The sequence below is a fragment of the Rhyacophila brunnea genome, unplaced genomic scaffold, assembly GCF_057557595.1.
Source record: "Rhyacophila brunnea isolate RB1 unplaced genomic scaffold, BYU_Rbru_1.0 scaffold_144, whole genome shotgun sequence".
NCBI classification, from domain to species: Eukaryota; Metazoa; Arthropoda; class Insecta; order Trichoptera; family Rhyacophilidae; genus Rhyacophila; species Rhyacophila brunnea.
The window spans coordinates 786,377-806,263 of NW_028232800.1; the positions used below are offsets into that span (position 1 = coordinate 786,377).

The following is a 19,887-nucleotide window of genomic DNA, read 5'->3' on the forward strand; positions in this document are numbered from 1 at the left end:
CATCGAGCGCCATAAAAATTTCTTTAAATCCAAATATACCATCTACTTTATCAGTATCATAAACCCCTCTTAATACATCTGCTACACTCCTTGTATGCTGAGGAGTCGTGATTCTAACGGTATTGGTGGTGCCAAACTTTTCTTCTATCATCTTCGATAACAAAAATTTTCCACTTTTACGATTTCCAAATATGCAAACTTTCTTTCCTGTTAAGCCGGTATTTCCCTCAAATCTAGTAAATCCCTTGATTGTATCTAAATCAACTTTTAGATCTTGTATGTAATTCAAATAAATTTGGATTTCTTTACCTGCATTACTTAGATATTCTTCCGCGACAAAAGATCGACTACCACTAATATCTCTATAATCGACTATTTGTACAAATATATCACTATCCATATGTCTGTCAAATTCTATAATGTAGTGTGGCTTGTTCTCTTCTATATTAACAAAATTCTTTGTTCTTTCCTCGGTGTTTGCTTTAATTTGATCTATTTGATCCTTTTCTTCTTGGGTCAATAAGATAGATTTTGGAAGCCTTTTTTTATTTTTACTTTCTTTTCTAACTTTTCTATGATGCTCTTTTATTTTTTTGTTAATCTTCTCCCTCTTTCTGGTAGAAATTCTCTTTGATTGAGTCTTGGCCATTTATGGTAAAAGTTTTTTAATATTTTTAAAAATAAAATTATAGTTTGATATCTTTATAGTAAAAATAATCGACAAACAGTGAATCTGAAAGCATTATATTTCAGCAAGTCCATGTATGTTTGAGACTCTAGTTCTTTCAAGTACCAAATAGTTAATTGCTTAATAAATTACAACATTTTAAACTATAGTTTGATATTGCAAATTTAAAATTAGTTAAGATTATATGTTGATATCGCAAATCAAGGATAATATTTGTGCTATTTATCAATATATGAGATTCTATCATTCTAGTTCTAAGAGCAGCTAAAATGATAGGAATAGGCTTATGCAATGATGTGTAGCCGGTTATCAGACATATCACAGGGAAATTATTGGTTCAAAATTATCCATATCCGTTTTCTGGAATTTCCTTTTTAACAATTTACTATTTTATTTGTTTCTTTTCTCAAAAAAAATCCTAATATTCATGGAAGATTATGAGAGCGTAAATAAGGAAATTCAGAGTTTTATTGCTTCAAAAAACAGTCGTTATAACCATGAGAAAGACACAATTCATAAGCATAATACAGACATAGAGCCCATATTAAACTCTTTGCTGCAAGTTTACAGCGAAATAAATATGCATTTAAAAAATAACAATGCAGAAGGCTTAAAAGATGTAATTCTGAAAAGTGATATTAAAATGAATATGGTTGCAGAAACACTTTTAGAAACTTTAAGAAAGACTATTTCAGAGAGAAATCAATTACAAGATGATAATTTCAAAATTGAAAAACAAAAGTTAGAGTTGGAAGAAGAGTTCACAAAGAATAAAATACATCTAACAAAACTGGAAAGTGAAGTTGAGTATAAAATGAATAGTGTTTCAGAGCTGAATCGAATTATCAAAGACCAAAAGGACAAAATTATAGAGTCAAAAGATGATATTCAAAAAATGAAAAATGAGGTAAATGTCTATAGAGTTAAATTAGAAGAATTGGAGAGCCTAAGAAAAAGATCAATTGAACGATTTGATGTTTATGAAAAAGAATTGAACGAAATTAATAGAATAAACGCTGAAACTGAAGACAAACTTAAAAAGGCTAATTTTGAAAAAAAAGAAGAAGAAAACAAAAATTCTCACATTAAAACCAGACAGGTTGAAATGGAGCAAATGGTTGAAATGATGGAAAAGAAGCTGGAAATAAAAGATCACAACTTGACATTATGCAATTCTGAGCTGAGCAAGTTAATAGTTGAAAACAAAAAGTTTTCAGTAGAAAATGAAAAATATAGGAGTAATGCCATTTATTATGAGAATTTGTACAACAATTTGAATTCTCAAAATTCATATTTGAACAGTCAACTTAATAAAATTATCCAAAATGAGGAGTATTCCAAGGATAAAACGAAATACGTTGAAAAGTTTAAAAAAAAGATCAAAAAATACAAAAAGAAGACCAAAATGCTTAGAAACGATAACGATAGAATTCAAGAAGAATTTGATGAGATTAAGGATAAATTAGAAGATAAGGCTCTCGATCATGCACCTTCAGATACTACGGAAGTATTACATACGAAAATTGAAGAATTAATTGATAAAAATAGAGAGTATAAAACAAAAATCTCTGAACTTGAAAAAGAGAAAAAAAAGCATAGCTTTAAGCAATCTTCTGATAATGGCATGTTTCATACGAAAGATGAAGATCGTTACAAACTAGGAAAGACATATGGGGAGCCAAATTCTCGCAAAATAAAGTATGACTCATCATTATTTCAACGTAAGGATAATGAGTTATATAGACAAGATTTTCCAATAACAGATATATATCCAAATCGATATCCTCTTGAGAAATCAATTTATAGCTCTTTTAAAGATGCCGATCGTTTCCAAAATAATAGAAGGTCCCATAAAATACAAAATGTAGTTAATTATCCAAATAGTGATACTAAGGATAGTTATTCTAATTACAACAATATTGCGGCACCCTCAGAATTTCCTTACAAAGCTTATCATAAAGAATCTCTGGACAAAATTAATAATAATTTTAACACATCTTTACCCATTAAAAACCTTAAAAGTACTAATTCGAATGAGAGGATATCCATGGCTGTAAGAGAGACACCATTGAATAATTCGAAATTTACCAATGCTCGGCTTGAAAATCAATATAATTTGGGAACAGGTAGCTCTATAAATGTACCCTCTAGGTTTTATCCACATCCTAGTGAACAAATCGTAAAGTCATCAACTTCTTATAATCCTGTTCTGACAGATCTTAATTATAGTTCTCCAATCGTTAATAATATCTATTCAACAACCCTTCAAACGGATCCATATAAAAACATACCAGGTGGCTTTTTAGATAAAGATGAGAGTGTTGAAAATGAATCTGCCGTTGAAACCCAACTTCAACATACATATGACTTTAAAGGAGATTTCCATAATTATAATACACCTCGTGCTGATCCTGTTTCCGGAACCAAACCCGTACATTTGGATACTGCAACAAAAAAAGAACTCGTCGAACAGTTAACCAAATTATCAACTATTGCCGATGTAGTAAAATCTCAGGAAAAGCCCAAGAGAAAGTATGTAAGAAAATCACAGATTGAAAGTAAGAACAATGCTCATCAGGATGTTGATGAAAGTTCTACAGAATCTATTAAAACATTCCATACTACTTCTACACTTAGAGATATGATGACAAGAACTGATAAACTTCAACAAAAGTTCGAAAACTTGGAGCATCAACTCGCTGATATTCAGGATGGTGAAAATGTAAATGTACTAAGAGATAAAATCAAAACCTACAATAACTATTACAGCGATATAAATGTTGAGGATGGTGACTCAGAAATATTTTAATTTTGCTCTATTTATATTTTGCCAAGATATCTCCCTACCCATTTTTCATGTTTCTTCCGGAAAACAATAGAAAAATGGTAAATATATCGGTTGTTACACTGAAAAGAAACAACAGGCGTTATGAACTAGCTGTGTATCCAAATAAATTGTATGAGTTCCACAATAACTCTAATATTGATTTATCAACCATTTTACATACTTTTGATATTTATTGTAGTATTGCAACGGGAGAAAAAGCATCTTGGGATAGTCTTGAGGATTTAAAAAACGAGATGAAATCACAGACTGCCATATACAAGGAAGAATCATTTCTGCAAGCTTCATCTAGAGCTCAAGAGATGCACAATATACAATTTGAAAATAATTTTATAAAATGTAGTGAAGATGAGCATTTGAATTTAATTAAATATATCCTCAAAAATGGTCATGAAAGAAAACATCTAGAAACAAAGACATATGAACTTCAACAAATAGAAAAGTCTATAATTGATATAGTTCAGCATAAAGTAAAATATAATGGAAATTTTTTGAACAAAGAGCTACTATTAAGGTACGTCAAATCTGTTTGGAGAATTAATTTGACTGAGCCAAAGAAACAGGTTGGAGGAATTATTAAAAATCTCGAAGAAATTGGATTTGAGAGAATTTCTTATAAAATTCGTGTTAGTAAGAGCAATATTCCCATTTTGAATGAACTTTTTTCGAAGTGCAGTGCCAAAGATTTATCTGATTTTGTCCTAATCAAAAGTGATATTCTTCCAGACTTCGTTAATTATTGCAATCAGAACAATATTAAATTTGTAATAATGAAAGACACCGAGGAAGAATCAGAAGATATTTGCTAAAATATTAATGTATTTATAGCTTTTGATTATTTTCACCAAATTTTATAAATAATTTACTGAAAAACTATTTCTATACTGTTGTTTCTTTAAATATCATTGCATGTGTATTGCCAAAGGATTAAATTTATAATTATTATACTATAATTTTTTAATTGTTTCAAAATTTGCTTGGTTTAAATCGTTAATTAAGTGTACTTTAGTACATTGAATCAATTAAAAAACATATAGTTTAGTTAGCAAAAGTACGTCATCATTTGAATTTATTCTAAATCTTGGATAATTTCTCGACTGAAACCTCGCAAAACTCTCTATGAGCTTTTGCTAGTCTTACTATCAAACCGTTAATAACCGATTGTCCAATAAAATCATCCATTGCTTTCATAGTACTTTTGGAATGGGAGTCTAATTTTGATTCGAGTCTCTCCCTCACATCGTCTTTATGAATATTATCCTGTTGCATTTCCTCCAAATCATATCTAGTATCAGATACTGTTTTTCTTTGCATATCAATTTGCTTTGACTTCTTTTTTAACAATCCTAACTCTTGTATAATATCCGATAACTTCTCATTCATTGTTCTCTTTGCTTGGGCAATATTTTCATAGGCACTAGCGAAGTTATTACAAACTTCCTTCAACTTTTTATCAGATACCGAGTTTCCCAGCTGCATACCGACAAACGAAGTGTCAGTATAGATATCATCTTTCTTTAAATACTTTATTTTCGCTGACTCTGCTATCATTGATGACCAATGCGAGAAGTTCTTTAATATGGTTCCTCCATATTCATAGTTTGATAAACTCTTAACAACAGCTTCAAGAAACTCAATTTGATCCCTTACTTTCTTATACTGATCGTTTATTCTTTCATAATTCTCTGGTAGCTTGGTATTTATGTAATCTAGCTTTTTTATTTTTCTTTGTACATACCTCTTTGCATCATTAATCATTCAGGGGAGGAGCAAAGAAAAATTTAAAATGTAATGTAACAAATCATATTCAAAGGATAAAAGGAGAAATATATTTTTATAAGTAAATCACCCATTGGTAATGTAGTTGGTTAAGGGTAATTGGCAATATTTTAAGAGGGAGAGCATAGCTTATGATAAATTAAACTAAAAATCACCAAATGAAGATTTGTGCTAAAATACTTTATTTACTAGGTACTTATATTAAATTAATAGCTACATGAAAAGCAATGACTCAGAATTACTGAATTCTTTAAAAAATAAGTAATTGCTAGTATGTATAGCAAAAGATTCCCCCAAATTACATTAGGAATATATATTTTAGTGATTGTTAGTATATTATTTGAGAACCAGACTAACTAATTGCAATAGATATACTATTTAAAGTTATTTTTCACATATTGTACAATTTCTGAAATTTTCCTTGTTCAACCTGTTTTTCTTATATTACTAGAAATGAAACTTATTATCAAAATATCTCTTGAAACTTACCAATTGACATTAAAACTCTTCTTTTTTCCAGTTTTATATTCTCTTGAAAGAGAAGAGATATACCCTGTTCCTTCTGCTACAAAATATAGTTCTTGAGAAATTTTTTTTAACTCAGTATTTTGATTCCAACTTTTGCCATCTAATTTTTCAGATTCTGAAACTTTTATTTGAGCAGGACCAAAAAAACAGCCATTTTTACAAATTCTAAGTATATGCGAGTTTCTAATAGCTTCAGGATTCTTATTATACATTTTTAACATCGTCATGCATTGTTCTAAACCACTTATTATATGGTTTGATTTTGTATTAGATACTACTATTGATTTGGAAGGGGTAGTATCATTATTTTCTGTTTCACATTGGATACTAATCTCTGGAACCAAATGCATTAATTCCAATTTATTGAACTCCGTTGTAATTGTGGGGTCTTCTGTATTATTACTACCTACATTATACTGCCTTTTGATTTTCAACAGACCATCAATAATATTGTTTGCACTTTGCACTTCGATAATTTTTTTAAGCAATTCATCAGAATCTATGACTTCCCAGAAGTCTTGAGTACCTACAAAGAATATATCGCCATTCATTATTTCATATTTTTTATCGTAGCATTGGCTTATTACAATTATTTTTCTTTTAGATGACATACTTTGGCTTATGTTATCCATAGAATTGATTGATTTGCTTTCTGTATTAGCATCTTTAACGGCCCATTTCATTGCCATTTGCAAAGGTGTTGGAGCTTTATTTAAAAACCTTACCAATTTTGGATAAACTCTTTCAATATATAATACAATTGCTGGACACTCAGCATCAATTCTGAATATTTCTGGAGGCAAGCTCAAGTTTTCAAATAAAGATGGGTCATTTTGAAATTCCATCATTTTTTCTTCATTTGTTGAATTTATCTGAATATATTTGTCATTTATTCCTGTAGACATCGAAGCATTATTACTGTCTTTAGTTTCCAGATTAAAGAATTTGAAGTATGAATAGTTTATTATTTTGCATTTGTTATATTTGCTCTTTAAGTATCTAATTAAACCAAGTTCAAAATCTTCTAACGAATCAATTTTATCTTTGTTCTTTGTACAGGAATAGATGGACATTCTTCGGAAAATATTATATTTTACAAATGGTGAAAGAATAAATGTTGTTGGAATATTAAAATCTGTGAGGCAATGCTTATCTGGTGAAAATAATTCTGATTCGTTATCCGTTATACATCCACTGCAAGCTAAGCAATCTGTTAATGAAATAGAAGAGGGGTCTGGAAGAACACATTTGGACATTTATGGCACAAAAAACCTACTTTTTCTTTTAGAATACCATTTGAAATGGGTTGTATAAAATACACTTTCAAATAATCAAGATCTTTAGGAAATAATTTAAGTAATAGTTTAACTAGTAATCATTCAGATCAAATCTGCATTTTCATACCTTATTCTTGAAAGAAAAAATTCAATAATCTCTCATCTATGGTTTGAATTGAAAATAGTTACAAAAAATGAATAAGTCGTCTTAAACTTATACATTTTTTTCGTATGAATAAACACAACCAATCATTCTAACCCAATGAGTTAAAATTAATTAATACATCAACTATATTATCTAGTGAATCAATTCATGAATGCCCAAAGAGGACTGTTACTGTTAAGCCATCGATATGGTCTGAAAATTCATAATACATAAAAAGGGATGAAAACACAAAGATGTTTATACGCTTATTTCACTTATTTACTAGATCAGAGTTCAGTGTGAACATCCATATAGTTAATATACTTGTTAAAACAATATTTCTTCTGTTGTTGATTTGTATATTTTCAATCTATGTACATGTGAATCCTTACCCTCAGAATGATTTGAAAGAATTATAACATGAATGCATAGAACCAACTCATCGACTATCATTTCAACTTCACCCACTGGCTCATTTAGAGTCATCTCTTTTGAAGTGGAATTACAGACAATACGCAGTCGTTGTGGAGTGTACGAATCATCTCTATCAAAATCTAAATATAACCTTATTGAATACACATATGTTCTGTACAAAAACTCAACTTTAATTGCATGTGGCAAGGGACCATCTGTTGACCAGTATTCTGAATGGGATGGGGAAAGAAGTTGTGACAACCCATAGCCTCTCTTTGATGAAGACAATGATACATTCATAATGAAGGGTAAATATGTCCAAGTTTTATAAAAATTCTTTCCAAGCTATTCTCATATTGGATGAATGTTTTCTTCTATATTAAAGGGTATTTCCCTTGTAGTCATCAATTAGAACATTATGAACAGGTGTATAATTCTTGTCAGATTATACAAATTAGAATATTTAAATATTCTCTGTGTATATTTATGGAATACATATGGTTGTAGTATATTAGTTTCTATCATAATTACCAATAATTAAATGAATAAAATTAACTAGCCATAAGTGTCTTAAATCTCTTGATATTGCTGCTTTTCATAGGTTTATGTTTTTGATCTTCTTAATATTGATTTATCACATTTCAAATGGTAATCTGAACAGTCAAGCTATGGAAAAAACCTTCAAATGGGAAGTGTATAATACCAAGGGATTATAATTGAATACCTATGATTATTTTCATAATACAATAAACACACACGTATTCTACATCTAGGAGTAATTAATACGACAATTATTGGTATGGTTTAAGGGAAAAGGAGGCATATATCTCTTAAATAGGAACATAATAGTTGTATTTATATAATCATTATATTCTTCATCTTTATTATATCTGATACCTTTTACCTCATCAATATTTTGGAAAGTAGTATTAAAAATGATTGATATTGTAGTTAACCTAAAGGAGCAGGTAAGAAATATGAGAAATTGATAAGATACCCATGAAATACAATTCTCTACCATTCTACAGCTTGTTGTTTCTACATCATATATTTGCAGACATATCAATAAATCAGAAATCTGAGATATTTGAAACAGCAGAGTATAATAAAGATTCTGAAAAAATAATTGTAAATCCAATGAACATAATGAATTTGATATTTTTATAGAGGCATATAGATCAGGGCCTACTGCCTTGGAAAAGTATTGGCAGGGGGAAAACTCACTTGATATTAATTTGATTCTTGATATTTGTTCCTATGCGTCGCATACTAAACTTAAAGAGCATAATAAGTTACGTTTGGAAGAATTTTTCGAAGATCCAGAGAAAATGAAATCACTGAAAAAACTAAATATTCGTGGAAATGAACTTGGGTTAAAAGGAGCTAAGAGATTTGCAGAATTAATAACTGAAGAACTAAATATTGAGAGTTTAGACTATTCTGGTAATTATATTTATGGAGATGGAAACTTCGTTTTTTCAGAATTATTATCAAAGATGCCAAAGTTAAAGATACTTTGCTTGGACACCAATAGATTATTAACTAGAAAGAATATACAATCTATTCTTAATAGAGATTTCCGGCCCTGGGAAAATGTGGAATTTTTAAGTTTGGCTGATAATAATTCCAATAATAAGCCACCACCTAAGAAACCGTCTATAGAACAAATAAACAATATGCTGAAATTGTTTCCGAATTTAAAAGGTTTAAATTTAAAGGGAAACAATATGAAAACAACAATTATAGAGTTCTTTAATATGATTCATACACATGACCGCATAACTGATTTAAGCATTGGAGGCTGTGGAATTGACCAACCAAGATATAAAGATTTAATTGAAAAACTTCCAGCCAGTGAATTCAACATAGAGTCATTGGATATCTCAGGATGTTCACTTAATAATAACGGTATTAAAACAATTGGTAGAGTATTAAAAAAAATGACAAAATTAAAAGCTCTGAATGTTGCCTCTTGTAAGTCACATGTTAGAGAATATTCATTAATTTTGGGGTATAGTCTTTATAATAATAAAAAACCTTTTGATAATTCGGATTGGAGCATAATTATTAGATCGATTGTAAAGCTCCCTAATTTGAAGAAGTTCACAATTTCTAGTAAAGATTGTGAATTGATGAATAAAGGAAATAAAAAATTGTTGAGTAAACTTAAAGATAAAGGAGTATCTGTCAATATTACAGGATGATGAACATAAGTAAATTCTTAAGCCAATGGTGATTTAAATTGTAATGAAGATATTTTTGGATATTGCTATAGTAATTAACCATTTGTCTTACTAATGTCTGTAAGCTTCTCAATTCAAGGCATTATCACTATGGGTGGCTCATTTTATACTGTATCTAGCAAGTTATAATCCATGTTGTATAAAATTAATTGATTTCCAGAACAAGATTTTTTCAGTCCAAACTTTCTTATATATCCCGCAGAGTGGTGTTAAATGTCAAACTAGTGGGTAGAGTTTGACTGATTGAAATCATCATGTCATCTGGTAACTTAATATTTGTGAATGTCATCAATGGATCGATAACTTCATCATTGGTATCTACACATACTGTAATATTCTTTAGAATAGAAGGACAATTGGTAATTTATTTGTATGTATTGTCAGCATCATATATTGATGGTGGTTGGGTCAAAATATCCAGTTCATCTTTTGTATCAGTTAATTTTGTAGTTTGCTCTATATTCACTTCCATTTCACTTTTGATAGCCAAGTTCAGCATATTATTGTCATATTTATCAATAACTATATTGTGAGTATCCACATTGTTTCCAAGTAAACTGTTCATCATTATTTGGATTCTTGTGTCTTTCATGAAAAGGATGTGCTTAAAATATTTTGGATTTGTATAATGGATTTAAATATTCTTGAGCTAATGAAACAATTTCCTACAATTATGATGAATATATCATTATAATCTATGGAGGATGAGTTCTTTATAACAGACACTTGGTATTAGATTCATGCTATATACATTTATCCATATATTATTGTTAAATCATAATATCATTTGATGTTCAGATAAGAATTAATTCTATAAACTTCAAATATAACAGTAATGATAAATTTGTATGTAAAATTCAAAAAATAGATAAAAGTTGGTATTAGATAACATAAAGAAGTTAGAATAATGTATTTAATTATAGATTAATATAATCACTCTAAAGTCCTTGATTAATATGGAATATATTTCATTAATTGATATTTTGATAGATCAACATTAAAAATATATAATGAAAAGTTAATAACTATGACGAAAGCTATATCGATGAAGAAGAAATATTTCTTTGTAAAGATTTAACTCACATCCTATTGAAGATCTTTTAATTAAAAAATTAATAGTAATAATTTATTATTCAATCAAATAATATAACAAGACATTGTAATATAACAGGGGATTGGACCAATAGTAAAATGGCAAGAACTGAAGCAGGGAAAATACGAGGAATTATGATGAAATAAAGGTAACAACGGATAATTAAAAAGATAATTAAAAAAACAATAGCTGAGAAAACTATCCAATGATATAGTGTCCATTCCACCTTTAAACAGATGGATAGCATCTTCCAGGTAGATGAAATATAGCCATTAGGACTTATATTTAGATGATTATAGTTATGGTGTTTACAAAGTATCTCACAATCAAGTTGAATTTCTCCGTCTACTTTGCCAATATTTTCACAATGCGCAGATTTTTCAGCTAAAGACATCGAGAAAGTATTACTTTCTGCACTAATTTGTGGAGTATGTTTAGCTTGTAAGAATGAAACGTGATCAGATGGAAATCTTTCACTATTATCTTCAGCAAAACAAAAATTACATATAACAATCAGATACTTTGCTAGCATGTTCTTAAGGTTGATTTTTCTCTTAAAAAATTAAAATCATAAATTCTGATATTAAATTTTCATAAAAAACTTGAGCTATAGAAAACTTTCTTCAAAGTATATTAAATTTAGAAAATATGTTTAGAACCACTAATTGTTAGTGATGATATTTTGAATCAATTAAAAGAATCAGGGAATTATAAATATCTTATACAGCAAATTAGATTTTCAATTAACTATATATGGTGAAATTCATATTCATAAACCAATATAACTATAGTAATAAAAACGGATTAAAAGTCCATTGTTATGATGATTTATTATGTGTATCATTCATAATTTGCAGACTTATGATATAAAATTTCATAGTTATGAATTTTATGCCAAGGATTGGAGTAAACTAACATAAGATCCTTCTAAAGTATGTTGTGGAAGTGTGATGAACTACTTACCTTTTTTTATTGTAAAGAACAAAAACTACAGTACCATGTGTTCCCGAGTGATCTCTCAACTAAGTACTTACAATGGCTCACACAGGCTTGACTACCGAGTTCTGAAGGGATCGGGTATTTTACTGAAGATATGACCGTAGTTAAAATTAAGACCATAGTAGGATAAGTGCACATATACCACAGTGGATAAGAATAATAATGGGATATGAGTTCCCATTATTTTTGCTACACAAATTATAAATATGATATAGATGACTCAGACTTCATGGAGTGGGATATGATTTATAAATCTAAATAAGAAATTAATAGTCAACTATTGAATATATAATTGAAACATAACTATATCTCCTACTATTTTCAAAAGCAATTGCTTTATTGAGTATCCGTCAATTACAAAAAATAAATCCATGATCTTTGAAGATGAAAAATTTATTAAAGTATTAGATATATATAACATTCATATCATTGATGCAGCAGATATTTTAGAAAAAAGATAGTAATATAAGCAGCATAATACCAATACTAAAGAATTCTGTGTGATGAATACTAAATTCAATGAAGGAGGAAGTTGTAGTATATACCCACCAACAAGAATACAAATATTTTAAAGTAAAAGATATGATAAAGTGGATAGCTTTCTTAATTAAATATTTGATTCTTTGCAAATAGCCAGTGTTACAATTGGATAAACGAACAAAACAAATATAGCCAATAAAATTTCACTAAGATCATCATAAGATTGAAAGGAATCAGACTTTTCTTGTTGTTGGGCTGTGCTATTCATTTTGTTAACTTGATTGGATGCATAATTAGCATTCATTTGGTTAAATAGATTGGATGGATATTCATTATTTGTTTCATCCACTTTTTTATGTGCTGGGCCACTTATATTCCCATGATATAAAGGAGATTGATCTATGCTACATTCTACAGGAGGTATCGATGGTTCTTCACAAAATACTAATGCAGTTAAGAATAGTGGAACTGTTAGCATTTTAACCCCAATGAAGTGTTGAATATTATATATATATTCCAAAGTAATTAATTGATAGAAATTACTAGAATATGGTATTGATATAAAAATATTATTGAACACTTATGGTGGGTGAGTATGGAAAGATGCAGTATAATTTAATTGAATAAATTATTCCATGTGATAATTAGAGTAAGGATGGAGAATTGGATTTTATTAATAGGATAAGAATGTAAATAATAGGTCAGTCAAATCACAAAGTTTAATTAACAATATTAATATACTATGCTTTAGAATTGATTTGGTAGTTCATAAATATTTTTTAGTATTTTTATATATGTAATATAAAGATGATAAATTAAGATATATGACCCTTTTTTTAATTAATTTTGGATCGAATCAAAAGTATGAGGTAGTAATATACCAATCGATACAGTAAAGGGTGCCATTTCATCAATATTTAAAGGAGAAATGAAACATAATTAATTAATATTTTAATTAATCACAAATTAAGGAGTAGATAAGTATATATATGGAAAATTCATATCATACCCATGAAATACAATTATCAACTATTATACAACTTATTGTTTCTACATCATGTATTTGCAGACATATCGATGGATCAGATAGCTGAATTATTTGAGACAACAGAATATAAAAATGTTGAAAAAACAATAGTGAATCCAATATTTGGATATATTTATCTGATGAATTGTCTTCCCAACTTACGAAGGTATAATCCAGAAATAAGAATTACATATGAGAATAATGGTAAAAGAAATTTTGGAAAAGATATAAGTGATGATGCTTTTACAAGTCTTATAATAGATTTGTTTCCTTCAGTAGATGGGATATTATCTCCACTTCTAAGAATAAGAAGTAATTTTGCAAATCATTATTTCTTTAAAACTGATGAGAAAATTAAACATGAGGGTATAGAAATAATAGCAGATATATTTGTCAAAATCTTGACAGAAGATAAAACAGATACAGCCAAGTTATCTAAAAAACAGAACATTAAATCTACAGTTAATCGAATCAAAACCAATTCCATAAAGGAATCGAAGATATTCAAAGACAAAGATCTTAAACTTCTCTTGATTCATGGATTTATGATCAAAGTATTGGATTCCGAAAAAGATCTAGAATTATATCTCAGCACAATAATAGAGAAAATTAAAAAAAAATCATATACAATAGATGAGTATAACATATGTGATGATTTCACAGGAACATTTAGTGAATTTTATAAGAGTATTAATTCATCATTTCCATATTCCAGAGTAAATAGACCAGTTTCGAATGCTTCAGTTCCAATATACATAAGAAGTAAAAATACATTTGATGAAACTAAAACATTCTCGGATTGTGTTGAAATGGCACTTCTTCATGTTTGTAACTGCTTGTTCTGGGACATAGAAAGAAAATGTTATTTACTAGAACATTTAGAATTAAGTGAAGATTCACCATTGATGAAATTCTACAAAAAAGTTAATTTTCAACAATTCACAATCACAAATGAGATCAGAAAAGAATGGTCTCGAGTAGTACAAGATTTGGAAGATTTTAAATTTACTAACGAAGGTGAATATTCAATAAATAAGATTGTATATGTAAAAGAAGCGAGAAATGAAATAGATACAGGATTGATAAATATGATGAATGTACTGATGACAATTGCAATACCTTCAATAAATATAAAAGAGTTTTGGAAGGATATTGGTCAAAAGAATGTAAAAGAGAAATTTACATATTTGATTGATAAGTTAAAACAATCTAATTGTAAAGTTGAATGTGAATTTAAATCAATCGGAGAGTTTACAAATGAAAATAGAACAGATTTTAGTGGTAATATAATGTTTACTTTTGGAAATAGAGCCAGTTCAAGTAAAACACAAATGAAACTAGAAATTACTAGTGGACATTCTGCAATGCACTTTATCTCAGATAATAAAGAGGATAAATTATCACATTTTGTTAACACACTTACTTTCAGTGGATATAAGGGTAATACACGACCATTTCCTATTTCACTGACCATGAAGTACTTGATGCTCTGTGGAAAGAAATTCAACTTTGCCATGCCCAATGATTTTTTCACAAATGTGTATAATAGAATAATCAACAACAATGAAGACAAAATAGAAGTACTCACTTATTTGTTTGAACAGAAGGATAATGAAGAATTTGGAGAATACTCAAAGAAAATTACAGAACAAATATTGGAAACAGTAGAGTTAACAGACCCAGCCACACAAAGAATGTTCTCACCATTTGTGCTCAATTCATTATATATAGGGTATAATACATTTGATGTGTTTATGGAAGCATGCCAATTAAAATGCAATAGCTTGAAAGAGTATTGGAAAGAAGAGATGTCTAAACTTGAGTTAATTGACTTAATAACAGAGTCATATAAGTATAGAAACATATTTGAGGAAATATTAGAATATATGCCATATGATAATTTGGAAGTATTGAAGATTTCAATTATTAATAATAAAGAAGTATCATTTATAATAGAGTTGTTTGAGAAAGCTACGAATTTAAAAGATTTGGAATTGCATATAAATCATAAACATCTGAATCTTGTTGTAGAATCGTTGAAAAATATTCCAACTTTGAAACATTTTAAATTATGGGTTGATTTCCCTACTACAAGTTGTTGGATCTTACCACTCTCTCAAGCATTGAATAATTGTCAAAATCTTGAATCACTTGATATTAGTAACAATAATATTGGATATAATCTTGAATCACTTGATATTAGTAACAATAATATTGGATATAAGCATGATACTTTATCTTATTATTCACAATTATTCGAAGCTATAGGGAAAATGAAATCACTGACAAAACTAAACATTAGTGGGAATGAACTTGGATTAGAAGGAACTAGAATGTTTGTGGATTCAATAACAGGACTAAATATAGAGAGTTTAGACTATTCCTCAAATAAGCTTTATAAGAAAAAAGCAACATCATTTTTTTCAGAACTATTATCAAAGATGCCAAAGTTAAAGACACTTCGCTTGGAGAATAATCGGTTAGACAAAGATCATATATTGTCCATATTTAAGGAAAGACAGCAAGTTGGCGGATCAGAGCATACGGGTCATGTTGATTCCAAAGATTATATGGCTTCCTCATCTGAAACTAGTAAAGCATACAAAAATATGGAACATTTAAGTTTAGGATGTAATAAGTTATCTTATGAATCTATAAGAGTGATTGAAGATAAGTTAAAATGGCCTCCTAAGTTAATAAGCTTGGAGTTAAATAATAATACATGTTATTCTATGGATATTGTAGAGTTCTTTAATATGATCCATAATAGTGAAAGTATAGTTGATGTGAAAATCAGAGGGTGGAGTTTTAACCAAATAGGGGATGGAAAACTTATTGATGAACAATTTAGAATAAAGTCACTTGATATCTCATACATTTACTTTCATGATGAAAATACTCAGCTAATCGGTAAAGCATTGAAAAATATGCCAGAATTGAAAATTCTGAAGTTTACTTTTTGTACATTAAACTCAGAAAGTCTTATGGACATTTTGGATGGAATTAAAAGTCTAAAGAAATTGAATAGTATAAACTTGAAAAGAAACAGTTTAAAATTGAATGATTTACCAACAGTAACAGAGATTATTGGAAATAACAAGTCAATTGAAACATTAGATCTATCGAATAATGAACTGGGAAATGAAAATGGAGCAACCATGGTACCTGAAATGAGATCAGAAGTGGTTCAAAACTTTGCAACAGCACTTGAATTATTAGAATGCTTAGTGGATTTAGATATGGGACATACCGAGTTTAATAGTTCAGATTGGAGTATAATTATTAGATCGATTTTAAAAGTGCCTAATTTGAAGAAATTTAAAGTTTCTTATGATGATTTTGAATCAATGGACAGGTATACTAAAGAGGTATTGAAACAGCTTAAGGACAATAAAGACAAAGAAGGAGTATGTGTCGATATTACACTATCGTATGATGATGATAGTGATAATAACAATAATGATGACGATGATAGTGATAGTGATGATGGATGAACATAAGTAAATTCCTAATCCAATGGAGATTTAGATTGTAATGAAGATATTTTTGAGTATTGTAGTAGTAGTTAACCATTTGTCTTATTAATATTTAAGGCTTCTTAATCAAGGGATTATTGCTTGAGCCATTTTATACTGTATCTAGTAGTTATAATCCATGTTGTATAAAATTAATATATTTAATTAATTAATTGATTTCCAGAACAAGATTTTTTCAGTCCAACTTTCTTATATATCCAGCAGAATATTTTTAACCCCATGTGGACTAAAAAGCTTGGAACAAATTCTATTTAGAAATGCCTTGTTTTGACCTTATGTTGTATTCAACTAAAATTTAATTATTTATTGTGAGCAATTTATAATTCGTTAATAATCTGCCTGTATCCAATAAGGATATCCTGCAGACTAGTGTTAAATGTCAAACTAGTGAGTAGATTTTGATTGATTGAGAAATCATCATATCATCTGGTAACTTAATATTTGTGAATGTCATCAATGGATCGATAACTTCATCATTATTAGTATCCACACATACTGTAGTATTCTTTATAATATATTGGCAATAATACTAGAACTATTAATTATAATAAGACAAATATGAAGTAAATGACATTAAAGTATCACTTGTATTTAATAATGGCTATACATCTTACCATATACTGTATTAAAACAAATATTTAAAAAATAAGCATACAAAATTTTGTATTTTTATTACGGCAAATTAACCTTTTATAATGCTATACAATTTGTCCAAATCCTGATCACTCGCTCTTGGTCCATTCATAGAAGTAACATAACCCTTATATTCTGTACAATAATCAGTTGCATCTATATTTCTTGGAGTAACATTTGACATTATTACTGGAATGATCTTGGTATGTGCATAATCAACCTCATAACCTTCGAAAACCATTGCACAATCATCAGCATTCATAGCTTGTTTGAGCAAGGTATTGATCGTGTGGCTAGCTCTTAGAATTTTCAAGTACTCTCCTTGCTTCAAACTAAATATATCGCTCGATAAATGTTTTCTGGGCACGAGCACAGTGAACCCTGGTACATTTGGAAATGGTGTCAAAAAGGCAACATGCTCGTTATCTTCCCATACTCGCCACTGTTCAATTTGCCCTGTCACTATTTTGGCAAATAAATTATTGTCGTTATGGTCCCCATGGAAGTCAAAACTCTGCTCCTGTGTTTGTAGTTTAGTTCTTACTCGATCCTGTATCAATTTAAGATTGTTATCAGTTGCCCTCGGTCCATTTTTTGATGTACAATACCCAGGGTATTGTTCGTGAAATTCAAGATGTTCAGCCAGAATTGGCTTCCAGTCAGTACCCAAGCCATGTAGTGGCATCAATTTTATTTGTGCATGGTTGTCTGTTGGTACTGTAATCATAGCACACCTTTCAACTTGCAACCTTTCAGATAGTAGCTTTGCCCATTTTTTAGCCACCAAGAACATTTTGTTATAGTCTTCTATTGGCAATTGAAATATGCTTGCACATTTATCTTTCTTTGTCTCTATTATAGTCGTACCTGGTGTAAATGGACAACTATCCAGATAAACAATATGATATTTGCCATTTGATAATATCCATTTTGGACTTTGTGTAGCACTTAAGGTCATGGAGATTGATTTTAGCGACAATTTTCTCAAAACAAAAATAATTTTCACTAATTATATAAATTATAAACTAAGTTAGTTGATAAAAAAGTAAATTTTACATTCCAACCATTTTTTAATTACAATAGAAATAAGTATAATCTATGTATAAAATTAGTTGGCTTTAGATGTATTTTACATTATTATAGCAATAATTTTGAGTGTAGTTAATGTTTGAATGATATCAAGTAATAGTTCTATTTCAAAATAAAACAAATTTTATACATTACTGATGCAACATTAGAGTCAGTACCATTGTACAATATGTATCCAGCGTTTTTAGGATTTTGATCATACAATATGCTATTTACAATAAATATGTAAACTAGTTTATTATAACTCGAGCCAATCCAAAATCTGCAATTTTCAATACCCCATCTTTTGTAACAAGAATATTTCCAGGTTTTAAATCTCTATGAACAATTTTGTTAATATGAAGATGATGAACACCACTAATTAACTGATTTATCAGGCAATATGTTTGATCATCAAATGAGCTTAAGTACGTCAGTAAATCATACTCAACAAACTCCATAACCATAGTCAAGTATTCTACTGTATGAATTACCTGTAATAAATTGATAATATTTTCGTACTTTAAATTTTTTAAGATGCTTAACAACTAATCTATTATGAACAGACATACCATGAGACAGTGTTTAATTAGATGATTGTTGCTTCTTTGTGAAAAGATACTAAATAATATTATGATTTTTATTCTACTTATATACCATAGTGAATACAACACTACAGTAAGGGATTGTAATTAAATTAAGGGAGATTTCATAATAATTTTAAAACGAAATTACTGGAATTACAAGACATATTGATAAAAAAGTATTTTTCAGGTAATTAGAATCGATAAAAGAATTAATTTAACTCATATAGCATGTTGTGATAGTGTCTATCACGAATCAAAAAAATAGAAGTCTATTTATTAAATTTATGAATTTTCAAGTGTTAAATTCTTTGGCAAATCGATCAGTGCAGCTTGTTTAGTTTCCTAGTTTCCTTCAGAAATTTCCCAATTCCTTCCGCTGATTTCCGAAGTTCCTCCAGCTCATTTTTTCCAGCGATTCATATTGGGTAATAGTTATTATTTCCAAACAAAAATCAACACCAATGAAAAATACTAAAATATTGAGTACTGTTTCTCTTAATTATTTAAGTATCTGAACATCCAATATCTTTAAATGGAAAATCAAT

At 28.8% G+C, this 19,887-nt stretch overlaps 1 pseudogene; it reads right to left on the reverse strand.

Annotated features, from left to right (window-relative positions):
* Nucleotides 1-11,997: 11,997 nt before the first annotated feature.
* LOC147075502 (5S ribosomal RNA) lies at nt 11,998-12,117 on the reverse strand (annotated as a pseudogene).
* Nucleotides 12,118-19,887: the final 7,770 nt, after the last annotated feature.